The sequence below is a fragment of the Manis pentadactyla genome, unplaced genomic scaffold, assembly GCF_030020395.1.
Source record: "Manis pentadactyla isolate mManPen7 unplaced genomic scaffold, mManPen7.hap1 scaffold_333, whole genome shotgun sequence".
NCBI lineage: Eukaryota > Metazoa > Chordata > Mammalia > Pholidota > Manidae > Manis > Manis pentadactyla.
The window spans coordinates 97090-111231 of record NW_026644719.1 but is presented as its reverse complement, the minus strand read 5'-3'; the positions used below and the strand labels follow the sequence as shown (position 1 = coordinate 111231).

Below are 14142 nucleotides of genomic sequence, written 5' to 3'. Positions count from 1 at the left end.
ACTGATGATGGGCCGAAGTTCTTGGCTGTTGCCCCCTCCCAACCTGAAAAATATGCCTTGGGCTAGCCAATCCTCGTGCTGCTGTAAATCTAAGCTCTGCCTCCCCCTACCTTCTTGAAAATCTCGCTGCCTGCCTGTCTACTTAAGTGTGAATTCCCCAGCCTCCATTTCTATAGACCGGGGAAATCTCGCCCGGGTATTTGCGTTCAAATAAACTACCGGGCCCTTTGTTGCCTCCCTTCACCTGCTTATTTCAGCTAGAATTTATCTTACACTGTTCTGTACATAAGGATAGATGGGTAGACAAAAAGATGACAACAGGTAGGTGACAGATAGGTGACAGATGATAGATTAGAAATAGATACATTAGATAGATGATAGATATTCATAGGTTAGACGAATAGATTGACAGAGATGACAGATAGATAAGACATATATAGATGACGGATGATAGACTAGATAGGATAGATGATATAGGTAGGTTACGTTAGAAAGACAGATGATAAGATATTGATAGATTAGATAGAGAATAGATAGATGATAGATAGATACAGAGTTATGAACTGAATTTTTGGGCCCTCACCTCACCATCTTCTGCTCCTCCTAACCCCCCGCCGCCGCCACCACACACACACACACACACACACACACACACACACACACACACAAGTTCATATTTGAATTGAGTCAGGGTTGAAGCCCTAACCCCCACTGTCATGGTATTGGGAGGTGGGGCCTTTGGAGGTAATTTGGTTCGGAAGCTATCATGAGGGTGTGGGTGGAGCTGCCATTATGCAATCAGTGCTATTAAGAGGAACAGAGGACAGAGCTTTCTCCCTCGACCCTGTGAGGACACAGCAGGGATGCGGCCGTATGCAAGCCAGAAGAAGGGACCTCACCAGGAACTGAACCTGCCTTGGTCTTGGACTTCTGCTTCCAGAATGGTGAGAAATCAGTGTCTATGGATGAAGCCCCCACTCAATGACACTCTGGTTATCAGCTTGAGTAGACTAACATAGATATGTAGGTAAACAGAGACGCACTTAAGACGATGGATGGAGAGAGCCTACGCATAGATATCTGTGCTTAGGTGTCTGCATAGGTATCTGTGTCCAACCACCTCTGCACTTTGAAGTCCGCTCCCTATGGGGGGCACGCCAGGAGCACAACTTATGCGCGTTTCTTTTTTAAAGTGCGGGCTGCAGTTTCCTATAACTGGGGTCTCCGTTAACTCTCAGCCGCGTGTGTGTGTGTGTGTGTGTGTGTGTGTGTGTGTGTGTGTGTCTGTGTGCGTGCGTGTGCGCGCGCCTGTGCGTGCGTGTGTGCGTGTGCGTGTGCGCGTGCGTGTGTGTGTGTGTACGCCACTGCCCCATCGGTCTACAATCACAGGAGATGCAAAAGTAACAAAGGAACGCAGGATAGGGCAAACATCTTGCAAACTATGACCAGAAAGAGTAAAGTTCTCCACTAGCCTCTGGGGATATCTTTGCCAAGTGATTCTATGCAATTTTAGAAAGATCTTGCCGGAAATGTTGCTGGGACCACTCTGAACCATCGAGTTAGTTAAGGTAATAAGCCAGGACAGGAGGGCAGCAAAGAGCACCCACGGTGTGTCTCCTATGTATCAGGCCAAGGTGTACAGGCTTTAATTCTACTACACCACTTCATCTCACCATGGCTGACGTGGGATGACCTTATGCACCACCTTCATCCGTGAGTAAAAAGTTACTTCAGAATCACCTCCCTTAACAGAAAATAAATAAGTGCGGGGACATAAACATTCCTAGAATTCCTGCCACCATCACCCAACTCTTTATGCTCAGCACCCTTTTCATACGAACGGAAACATAGCTCTCAACGCTACTATTCCATTTCAGAGAGACCTCACTCACATCTAAATGCCTAAATGCACTGAAACTCCACCTCCACCTTGACAGCAGAGGGGAGCAGTTTCCCCACAAGCTAGCTGGCCTGCCACCTCAGCAAGCCCACGGGCCACCGGCCCACAAGAGCCCTGCGTGTCACCAAAAGGCAGTTCCCTTAACCAGTGACTACACGCATGCTCTCTGGAGATGGGCCAGCAAGCAGGGCCGCCGAGGTGACATCGGTGCACAGGCAAAAAGACCTACTACTGGGCATGCACCTGCCTCGGACCCCGCAGGCCAGCCAGGGTGCTCCCTGCGTGGGGCCTCGGATATGCCCCGCAGCTCACGCAGCCGCCACAGCGGGAACGGCCCAGGGGCAGAGCAGCCGGAGGGCCCTGGCCCGCACAGGTTCAAGAGCCCAGCCCGCCAACCACACCGTCCACACCCAGCAGACTCGTGCCACCTACGCAGGAGAAGTTCCCACCCAAGGCCACTCCTCTCAAGACCCAAACACACAGCTAACTCACATAAACAGACACAAGGAATTGAGACTTCTCTGAGAAGGACACAGAGGAATCAAACTGCACCTAGTGACAGAACGTTGACAAAAGTGAGACAACAGATACATAGACAGACAGATGATTGATACATAGATTGGGTTGATATACATACATATAGGTGATAGATTAATTAGATAGATACACAGATGAGAGTAGATAGATGATAGATCATAGATAGATAGATAGGTAGATAGATAAAGGGATAGGTAGGTAGGTAGATAGGAGAGCATCATACTAAACAAAGCTATCTCTCGCTCAAGACCATCTACGTGCTCCCTTACAGGAGACTCACTTGAGATCCAAGGACACAGACAGACTAGAAGCCGAAGGGGCGGGGACAGGTACCCTACACAGGTGAAACTGAGAAACAAACAAACAAACAAACAAACAAACAAACAAACAAACAAACGGATTCTGTCTGAGTCCCCAGAGACAGTCACTAGAAAATAGCCCTATCTGGCCACCGTGAATTCTTTTTGTTTGGTTTCAGCAGGGCCCAGCCATAGATTTAGTGGTGCAGCAACGCCCTTCTCATCTTCTCTCACCTCAACAACTGAATTGCGGTAATAATATGCGTCTGGGCCTTTGAAATCAGTGGCTTTTATGATGTTCACGAATGTAAAGAGGCAATAACCAGATACCGAGGGAAGTTTGGATGCTTAACCGAACACGTCACTCCACAGCACACTCTTTGCTCCCAACTGCTCCTGTCTAGAAACTGGTGTTCCTTTTTATTTGTCCCTCCCTCCTATCAGCGGCGATCACGCCGATGTCCCTCAAACATGGTGGTGAGCAAAGCACCAAGTTTACTTTTCTGTCGACAACAGGCCCAGAGGAAGGATACTTGTGGTCTTCAGGGAGCACTTAGTCAGTGAATGTGGCTAAATACAGTCAGCAAGCGAGAAGGAGGTAAAAGAGGACAGAGGACAGAGATACGGGTTCAAGTCCCTGCACCACCATTTCCTGGTTTTGTAGGTGCACGCGGCTGACTCGACCTGCAAGTGTCTCGGTGAAAACCCAGTGCTCTCCCTACGGCCTAGTTACCTTGCAAGATTTTTGGAGGCATAATGTAGGGAAGTGACATAGCCTATGTTGTTGACTGTTCTTGTACATAAGGACAGAAGGGCAGACAAAAAGATGATTGATTCATAGATAGATAGATAGATAGATAGATAGATAGATAGACAGACAGATAGATAGAGAGATAGATAGAGAGACAGAGAGATAGAGAGAGAGATATAGGTACATATCAATTAATAAAAGCTATTGCTCATAAACCAGGAGAGTAATGGTGAAAGCACATAGCGAAACTACAAACAAAAAAGAAGAATGAAAAATCCAGTTTAAAAAGTGCAGCAAGCAGCCATAAGAAGAAAACAAATCCTCCCATTTGCAATGATGTGGACGGAGCTAGACGGTATTATGCTCAGTGAAATAAGCCAGGCGGAGAAAGACAAGTACCAAATGATTTCACTCGTGTGTGGAGTATCACAACAAAGAAAAACTGAAGGAGAAAAACAGCAGCAGACTCACAGAACCCGAGAGTGGACTAACAGTTACCAAAGGGAAAGGGACTGGGGAGGGAGGGATAGGGGCGGGGAGAAAGAAAGGGGGCATCAGGATTAGCATGTAGAACGTGTGGGGCGGGGGGAGCATGGGGAGGGCTGTACAACCCAGAGAAGACAAGTAGTGATTCTACAGCATCTTACTACACGCTGATGGACAGCGACTGTAACGGGGTGTGTCGGGGGGACATGGTGAAGGGGTCTACAGCATCCAAACTACACTGATGGACAGTGACTGTAAGAGGTTTTCGCGGGGGACTTGGTGAAGGGGGGAGCCTGGTAAACGTAATGTTCTTCACGTGACTGTAGATGAATGATGACAAAAAGAATTTAAGAAGTGCAATAAGGGCACAGCTCTGAATCATCAGAATAAAAGGACAGGCTTTGAGTGCTCCAAACAAAAGACACAGGGTTAAAAGAAGGGATGAAAGCTCAAGACCACCTACGTGCTCCCTTACAGGGTGGGGACAGGTACCCTACACAAGTGAAACTGAAAAAAACAAACAATCAAACAAATGGATTCTGTCTGAGTCCCCAGAGACAGCCACTAGAAAATAGCCCTATCTGGCCACCGTGAATTCTTTTTGTTTGGTTTCAGCAGTGCCCAGCCATAGATTTAGTGGTGCAGCAACGTCCTTCTCATCTTCTCTCACCTCAGTATGCGTCTGGGCCTTTGAAATCAGTGGCTTTTATGATGTTCACGAATGTAAAGAAGTAATAGCCACATAAAGAGGGAAGTTTGGACACTCAAATAAACACGTCAGTCCACAACACACTCTTTGCTCCCAGCTGCTCCTGTCTAGAAATTGGGTGTTCCTTTCTGTTTGTCCCTCCCTCCGATCAGCGGCGATCACGCCGTCTTTATACTCGTGTGTGGAGTATCACAACAAAGAAAAACTGAAGGAAAAAAACAGCAGCAGACTCACAGAACCCGAGAGTGGACTCACAGTTACCAAAGGGAAAGGGGCTGGGCAGGGTGGGTGGGAAGGGAGGGATAAGGGCGGGGAGAAAGAAAGGGGGCATCAGGATTCGCATGTAGAACGTGTGGGGCGGGGGGAGCATGGGGAGGGCTGTACAACCCAGAGAAGACAAGTAGTGATTCTACAGCATCTTACTACACGCTGATGGTCAGCGACTGTAACGGGGTTTCTGGGGGGGACTTGGTGATCATCATGTTCTTCACGTGACTGTAGATGAATGATAACAAAAAAAATTTTTTAAGTGCAATAAGGACACAGCTCTCAATTGTCAGAATAAAAGGACAGGCTCTGAGGGCTCCAATCAAAAGACACAGGGTTAAAAGAAGGGATGAAAACTCAAGACCACCTACGTGCTCCCTTACAGGAGACTCACTTGAGATCCAAGGACGAAGACAAACCAGAAGTTGAGGGGGTGGGGACAGGTACCCTAGACAAGTGAAACTGAAAAGAAAAAAAAAAAAGAAGAAGAAGAAAAAAGATGTGCTGCTGGGATTAAAGACGGCGGCTCACGTGAGAGGGGAGGCGGAAACCTCCTCCCAAAACCAAAACGACATACATACGTACTATATGGAAATAGAACAACTACACCAAATCCTGGAAGAGCAGCAGGGAAGAACGCTGCTGCGGCAGGCTGTCACCTCGAGGAGAAGTGTGACGTACAGCCCCGGAGATGTGCTCTGGGAGCACGAACCTACCGTACACGTGCTGCGCTCTGGAGGATCGGTGGGCTTGGAAAGCAGAGACAGGCGGAAGACTTCGAGAGACTTGAGATTCCAGCCACTTGTGGGACAACACAGGGATCCACATCCGGCCGCTGTGGGACAAAAGAAAGGCGGACAGTCTGAGAGACTTCCTGACAGCGAGAGAACTGCTAAAGGGGCAAGGCTTCCGCAGGGCTTGCCGCTCAGGAGAAAGGACAGGTGCGCCAAACTGCCCGGGTGCACTCTGCCCGGCAGGCGGGGGAGCTTTCAGGAGCTCCGGGCGCTCCATCCCCCTGGCTGGCCTCGCAGCTCCGAGGCCCCTTACCGTGCTGTGACTGGCACACGGCCTGCCTCCCCGCCGGCACCGGCCTGCAAAACGGCCGCCCCCACCTACGGCAGCTTCTCCCTGCGTGCTCCGCAAACTGGCCCCGGCAGTGGAGACGGGCACTGCGGTCGGGAAGCAGGAAAGACCTCTTTCCTCCCGGCGGGGGTGGGCACCGGCACCTCTCCCCTGGGACCCCTGCCACCCCACCCCCCACCCACCCCAAGGGCTGAGCATCTCCAGAGAGTAAAGCTTCTGGGAGCTAGAGGGCGCCACCTACAAATATGAACCTTCAAAGGAACCTGGTAACTGGACTCAAATCAATCTTCCTGAGAAAGAGATCTCAAAATAAACACCAGGAGCATGCTCAGGGAGCTACAGAAAATATAACTGCCCCTGTCTCTCGAGCGCAATTCTCTCTCTCTCTGTCTCTCTCTGTCTCTGTCTCTGTCTCTGTCTCTCTCTCTCTCTCCCGGGAGCGCTGCTGAGGCCCTGTTCCGAGAGGGGTGCTGCGACAGCCCAGCAGGAACGGCATAGCTCTCGGGTCCACCCCGGCCGGTGCCAGGACAGTCCCACACGGGCTCTGACTGAACTGCAAACGGGGGACGCCGCTCGTCTTAACTCCGCAGGAAAGACAACAGTGCCGCATGCTAGCCTCCCCGTCAATGGCTAGAGGCTACGTGGCTCCACCGATACCAGGTGACGTCAACACCCCGGGCTTCATCTCCTTGGCGATCTTTTTTCCCTATGACCCTTGAAAGCAGCACATGGAAAGATACAACCTACCAGTCTCCACACCGCCTCACCTCTCAGTTTTACGCCAGATGTTCCCGCATCACAGCTTCTCCTCTTCGTTCCCGTTTTCTCGGCTGGTTGGTGTTCTGGGGGAAAAAAAAAAAAAAAAAAATTAGTCAGATTTGGAATGAAGTGGTAGGGGGTTTCGTAAGATTCTGTTTGACCACCATCAGTAGAACCAAAAGACATCCTTCAGTATGGGAGAATATACTCACTGATGACATATCTGATAAGGCGTTGCCATCCAAAACATGTATCAAGAGCTCACGAACCTCAACACACAAAAAGCAAATGAATCCAGTTACAAAATGGGCAGAGGCTCTCAACAGACACTTCTCCACAGAAGCAATTTCAGGTGGCCGGCAGGCACATGGAAAAGACGCTCCACATCGCTAACCATCAGAGAAATGCACACTAAAACCACAACGGGGTATCACCTCACACCAGTTAGGATGGCCACCACCCAAAAGACAGACAACAACAGATGTCGGCAAGGGTGTGGAGAAAGGGGAACCCTCCTACACTGCCGGTGGGAATGTCAGTCAGCTCAACCATTGTGGAAAGCGGTATGGAGGTTCCCCCAAAAACCAAAGAACAGAAATGCCATTTGACCCAGGAATTCCTCTCCTAGGAATTTACCCTAAGAGTGCAGGAGCCCAGTTTGAAAGAGACAGATGCACCCCTATGTTGATCACAGCACTACTTACAATACCCAAGAAAGGGAAGCAACCTAAGTGTCCATCGGGAGATGAAGGGATAAAGAAGAGGTGGTACATACACACTACGGAATATCACTCAGCCATAGGAAGAAAACAAATCCTACCACCATTTGCAACAACACGGACGGAGCTAGAGGGTGTTATGCTCAGTGAAATAAGCCAGGTGGAGAAAGACAAGTATCCAAGGATTTCACTCCTCTGGTGAGGTATGAGAACAAAGCAAAAACGGGAAGGAACAGAACAGCAGCAGACTCACAGAACCCAAGAATGGACTAACAGTTACCAAAGGGAAAGGGACCTGGGAGGACGGGTGGGGAGGGAGCGATAAGGGGGTAAAGGGGGCATTACGATCCGCACACATAATGTAGGGGGTGGGGGGCCACAGGGATTGCAGTGTAACACACAGAAGACAGGTAGTGATTCCATAGCATCTTACTACATTGATGGACAGCGACTGTAATGGGGTGCGGGGAGCGGACTTGATAATGGGGGGGAGTCTAGTAACCACAATGTTGCTCATGTAATTGTACTCTAATGGTAACAACAAAAAAATCACAATGAGCTATCACCTCACAGCATTCAGAATGGCTAGTTCCCCAAAAAACAAGAAATAACAAGTTATTTATGAGGATGTGGACAAAAGGGAACCGTCATGCACTGTTTGTGACCATGTAAATTGGTGCAGCTACTATGGAAAACAGTGTGGTGGTTCCTACCTATATTAATAGCGGTTTCATATGACCCAGCGTTCTTTTTCATACACAGCAGTGTAACTCCTTTCAGGATACTGGACCTGTTTCCAATGCATACACCACCAAGCAATTCTTGAACACCAGCAGGGTGTCTGAGAACTCAATGCTGAGGCTATCTGCCCAGAGACAACACCAGATTCTACAGGGTAAGGTTTCTATCCTCAAGACTGCCCTCCTCCCCAGCTCCAGAGCCTGGTTGCAAGCCCCACGCAATTAGCTTGTGCTTCCCACCTGCAGGCTAAGATTGCGGGTTCCAACAACTTCCCCTTTAGGTCTGCCCAAGTTGCTAAGGTGCCTCAGAATCTCAGAAGAACACTCACGTTTAACAAAGAGTACCATAAAGGACACAACAGCCGGATGAACACACACATATGGCAAGGTCCCAAATAAAAGAGCTTCTATCCTCCTGGGGTGCTTGGGGCCTGGCCTGGTGGCATGTGCAGGCCACCTGGTTCCCCAGGCATGGAAGCTCTGACAGAGAAACAGGAGATGAGAGAGATGTGCTCTTCTCTTAGGGTTTTGTGAGGGCTTCACTGCAGAGTCATGACTGACTAAATCACTGGCCATTGCTGATTCAGCCTCCAGCCCTCATCCCTTTCCTCTTCCCTGGGGGCTGAGGGCTAATAATTTCAATCCTCTAATCACAAGCTTGGTGCCCCTGGCAACCAGCCTCTAACCTAGGATAGGGCCCCAAAGCCTCTGCATTAACCTAACAAGACACCCATTGGACAGTTATGGCTCAGAAGGATCTTCAGGAATTGTGCACGAGGAGCAAAAATACCTAGGAAATGTATTTTGGTCATCTCAATTACCAAATATTTACTTATCATCAGTCATATCACAACAGGTGTCCCCACATACCCATAATGCCTGCAGGGACCTCCCTCTCCCCAAGACGAGGCACAGAGCTTCCCACTTCCACCATAATTTCCTTCACAGTCATGACATTGATCTGCACCAAGGACGATCCCTTTCAGGAGGATAAAGTGAAGGCTTCCGGCATAATGCCAAGGCCAAGGAGGCCCTCCTCCCCAGGGACATGGGGCAGAGAGATGGGAGAAATGGCTTCAGGAGTCTGTTTTCCTGTCAGCCGCTCTCCACTCCCCCAGCCTCAGCTGTCACCTCACCACCCAGCCTGACACACAGGGGCTTGCGAAGAAAAAAATCCTGGAGTCAGAGCAGCTGAACAGCTGCCGTGTGTGCTCAGCTTTGCAATGCGAGGGGTTCCACTCCTCTCGGGGTTCAGACTGGAAAAACCCGACAGGGAAGATGAGGTGGTCCAGCGACTCCCTGTTGCCACGTCGAATGGGGCAGTGCAAGCTCCACTTCCGCTGGAGATGCTTCCTGGCTGTCTCTGAGCACTTGCAAGGCAGCACGATAGGGTGTAGTTAGGGGGAAAATTCCCAAATCTAGAATTTTAATTTCCTGAGTATGATGACTAGACTTTCTGCTGCTCTGACTACACTGGAGAACAAAGAATGTCTAAGCAGCAGGTTCCACTTCTGAGAGACAGCACCCACGTTACCCGTTCGCTGCTGCCTCTGGTGACCAAGATGAGGACTAGCTGGATGTTACTAGGAAGTTTTGACTGTCAAAACAAAAGTGCAAATTTTGGAGACACCTTCTCAATCCACTCTCTGCATTTGCAGTGAGACAAAGCACAGAAATGGGATGAGGGTCATGACACTGTGAAATATACTCAGCCTAGAAAAAGCCCACTTTATACTTTAACTTCATCTACATGCTGTTCTGCTTCTTCCAGCCCCTCTATCAATTAAGGAACCTTGTAACCAGGATGGGAGGTAGACCTCCAAAGTGTAAGTGAACCTAGGGGGATAAAAAATGCTGAGATCTGCACTCCCCAACTTCAAGCTCTACTATAAAGCCATAGTAATCAAGACAGTTTGGTACTGGCACAAGAGCAGAGCCACAGACCAATGGAACAGACTAGAGAATCCAGACATTAACCCAGACATATATGGTCAATTAATATTTGATAAAGGAGCCATGGACATACAGTGGCAAAATGACAGTCTCTTCAACAGGTGGTGCTGGCAAAACTGGACAGCTACATGTAGGAGAATGAAACTGGACCATTGTCTAACCCCACATACAAAAGTAAACTCAAAATGGATCAAAGACCTGAATGTAAGTCACGAAACCATTAAACTCTTGGAAGAAAACATAGGCAAAAACCTCTTAAGACATAAACATGAGTGACCTCTTCTTGAACATATCTCCCCGGGCAAGGAAAACAACAGCAAAAATGAGTAAGTGGGACTATATTAAGCTGAAAAGCTTCTGTACAGCAAAAGACACCATCAATAGAACAGAAAGGAACCCTACAGTATGGGAGAATATATTTGAAAATGACAGATCCGATAAAGGCTTGACATCCAGAATATATAAAGAGCTCACACGCCTCAACAAACAAAAAACAAATAACCCAATTTAAAAAATGGGCGGAGGAACTGAACAGACAGTTCTCCAAAAAAGAAATACAGATGGCCAACAGACACATGAAAAGATGCTCCACATCGCTAATTATCAGAGAAATGCAAATTAAAACTACAATGAGGTATCACCTCACACCAGTAAGGATGGCTGCCATCCAAAAGACAAACAACAACAAATGTTGGCGAGGCTGTGGAGAAAGGGGAACCCTCCTACACTGCTGGTGGGAATGTAAGTTAGTTCAACCATTGTGGAAAGCAGTATGGAGGTACATCAAAATGCTCAAAACAGACTTACCATTTGACCCAGGAATTTCACTCCTAGGAATTTACCCTAAGAATGCAGCAATCAAGTATGAGAAAGATCAGTGCACCCCTATGTTTATCACAGCACTATTTACAGTAGCCAAGAATTGGAAGCAACCTGAATGTCCATCGATAGATGAGTGGATAAAGAAGATGTGGTACATATACACAATGGAATACTACTCAGCCATAAGAAAAGGGAAAATCCAACCATTTGCAGCAACATGGATGGAGCTGGAGGGTATTATGCTCAGTGAAACAAGCCAAGTGGAGAAAGAGAAATACCAAATGATTTCACTTATCTGTGGAATATAAGAACAAAGGAAAAACTGAAGGAACAAAACAGCAGCAGAATCACAGAACTCAAGAATGGACTAACAGGTACCAAAGGGAAAGGGACTGGGGAGGAGGGGTGGGTAGGGAGGGATAAGGGGGGGGGTGGGGGGAGTAGGGGGGTATTAAGATTAGCATGCATGGGGGGGGGGTAGGAGAAAAGGGAGGGCTGTACAGCACAGAGAAGGCAAGTAGTGATTCTACAACATTTTGCTCTGCTGATGGACAGTGACTGTAAAGGGGTTTATAGGGGAGACCTGGTATAGGGGAGAGCCTAGTAAACATAATATTCGTCATGTAAGTGTAGATTAGTGATACCAAAAACAAAACAAAAAAACAAAAAAAAAAGGGCAGTTCCTGTGTGGTAACCGCCAATGAGTTCTACACAAGGGTATAAAGGGCATATAAAAGTGTAGGCAAAGGGTCTGTTTGTGTTTATACAGAGGATCAAAGCCTAATTGGGCTACCCCGAAAATGAACTAAGATACGATATGAAAAAGAACTTCCAACATCAGCACTCTCTGGAAGACTCATGCCAAAAGATGATCATCAAAAAACCCCAACAAAGATCCACGCACTGCTACAGCTGTAGATGCACTCATCCCACCAGTTCCTGGACTTGCCATGGGAATGAAGGAGACATCTAAGCTGGCCTGTGCATACGGTAAAACAACAAATTTGACTGGATCTATACTGTTGGAACTCAACCAAGAATTAGGAGAAGTGCAAATTGTAGCGCTCCAAAATCTTACAACTACAGACTATTTACTGTTAAAAGAACATAAGGGATGTGAACATTCCCCAGGAATGGATTGTTTTAATTTGTCTGATTTCTCTCAGACTGTTCAAGTTCAGTTGGACAATATCCACCACATCATAGATAAGTTTTCACAAATGCCTAAGGTGCCTAACTGGTTTTCTCGGTTTCACTGGAGATGGCTGGTAATTACAGGTATGCTTTGGTTATGTAACTATACTCCTATTATGTTAACGTGTGTGCGCAATTTAAGTAGTAGCTTAAAACCTATACATGCTGAAGTTACTCTACAAGAAGATATGTCAAAGAAATAATCAATCTTCCCATGTTTTCTTCCGCCTGCTACTTCTATAGCTTTTCTTCTTCCTTCCTAATTACAACCCTTAAATAGAATTCGTGCCTCATATCAAATTTACCGAGTATCATAATTCTTCCAAGTGGTAAAGATACCTCAAGACAGATGCTGGGCATAGAGGCTACAGGGCATAACCATGCAAAGAAATAGAAAGCTAACCATTTCAAACAATAAGGCTTCTCTCTCACTTACCAACTCTACATTTCCCTGTATGGCCCCGGAAGATGACTGGTTAGCCAGAGACGGGTAAGATTCCTCAAGGGAGGAACAACCTAAGACAGGCACAGTCGCAGGGGGGTCATCAGGTGAGAAATTGGGGATCAACAGAGGTGAGGCTTAGAACCTCACCCCACCGTTCTGAGAGAAATCTTCTGCATACGTGGATGTTTTATTGCCCTGGTCTAGCTTGGATTAACACATAGTCTACAGGCACACACCTGATCATCTACATTTGCCCTCTTACAACACTAAACTATGTTTTCTACCTTTATTTTGTATCTACCTTCCACTTCAGCATTTTACTAAAAATAATAATAATAAAGAGAGAAATGTGGTATCCACATATAAATCAAGTATAAAAACCAAATGAGTATTCATATTTGAACTGACTGTTTATAGTTCATAATGCATGAGCAAAACCGAAAGTTTCTGTGATGACTGCCCTTGTACTGTTCACTATGTAACTTATTCACTATGTAAGAATTTGTTCTCCATGTAAGAACTTGTTTGTTATGCCTCAGAAGATTGGAGACTGACGAAAATTAGGCTTGGGGTGGATTAATGATTGTGCATTGAGCATTGACTCCCCTATACAGAATTTTATTGTCCTTAACAACCATTTGATCAATAAATATGAGAGATGCCCTCACAGAAAAAAAAAAAAAAAAAAAAAAAAGGACAAGACTTCCAATGGTAAAATAAATAAGTAACCGGGATGTAATGGATAGCGTAAGGAATATAGTCAAGATATTGTAACAGCTTGGTAGGGCGATAGCTGGAACCTAGAATTATGTATATAAATGTTTTATCACTGTGTTGTACACTTGAAACTAACGTAATGTAATACTGTGCGTCAACTACCCTTCAATAAAAAATAATAAACTAAAAAAATAAATAAAATAAAAATAAAAATAAAAAGTAGAGTTTAAAAAAAAAAAAAAAAAAACAAAACGTAAAGGATGAACAGTCGGGATCGGGAATGGACAGGCTGACTGCTGAGAGGAGGCGAGGTCGCCCCGCAAGCTTCCAGCTTGGCTGACGGGCAGGAACGGCGACGCCATCGAGACCGAGAGTCTAAAGGAGAAGCATTTTAAAAATAAAAAGTGTTTCCCAGTGTATACTCTGCTGTGTTATTCACGTACGAGACACAGGCCCCCAAAACTAGATCAGAGAGAAAATCTGGGCAGCCAGGCCCAGTCAGAATGCGGGATGTGGCTATGCTGAGACCCGGTGGTCCCCGACCTACGCTTTCTGTGAGAAGCAAAGAAAGAACCTGCCCGCTAGCTAGGACGGCAAGTCATGGGGTCTGCGCCCTCCTCAGAAGTCAGCCGCCTGGCTGGCCATGGCCGAGAAGGCATGCCTGGCTCCCGGTGTCCCAGAGAAGCTGGGAACGCCCGGGAAAGGGCGGGCCGTGCCCCGGGCAGCCTCTGGGTGGCTCCGCGCCGGGCCGTGAGCAGGCC

The 14142-nt window shown here is 47.2% G+C and overlaps 1 long non-coding RNA gene across 1 annotated transcript in view; it reads right to left on the bottom strand.

The window, feature by feature from the left end:
• Positions 1-6806: 6806 nt before the first annotated feature.
• Positions 6807-14142, bottom strand: part of LOC130682366 (uncharacterized) — a 93829-nt gene continuing 86493 nt past the window's right edge. Inside the window, exon 11 of the long non-coding RNA XR_008995588.1 lies at positions 6807-6874. This is a non-coding gene — a long non-coding RNA (uncharacterized LOC130682366). The remainder of the gene's footprint in view (positions 6875-14142) is intronic.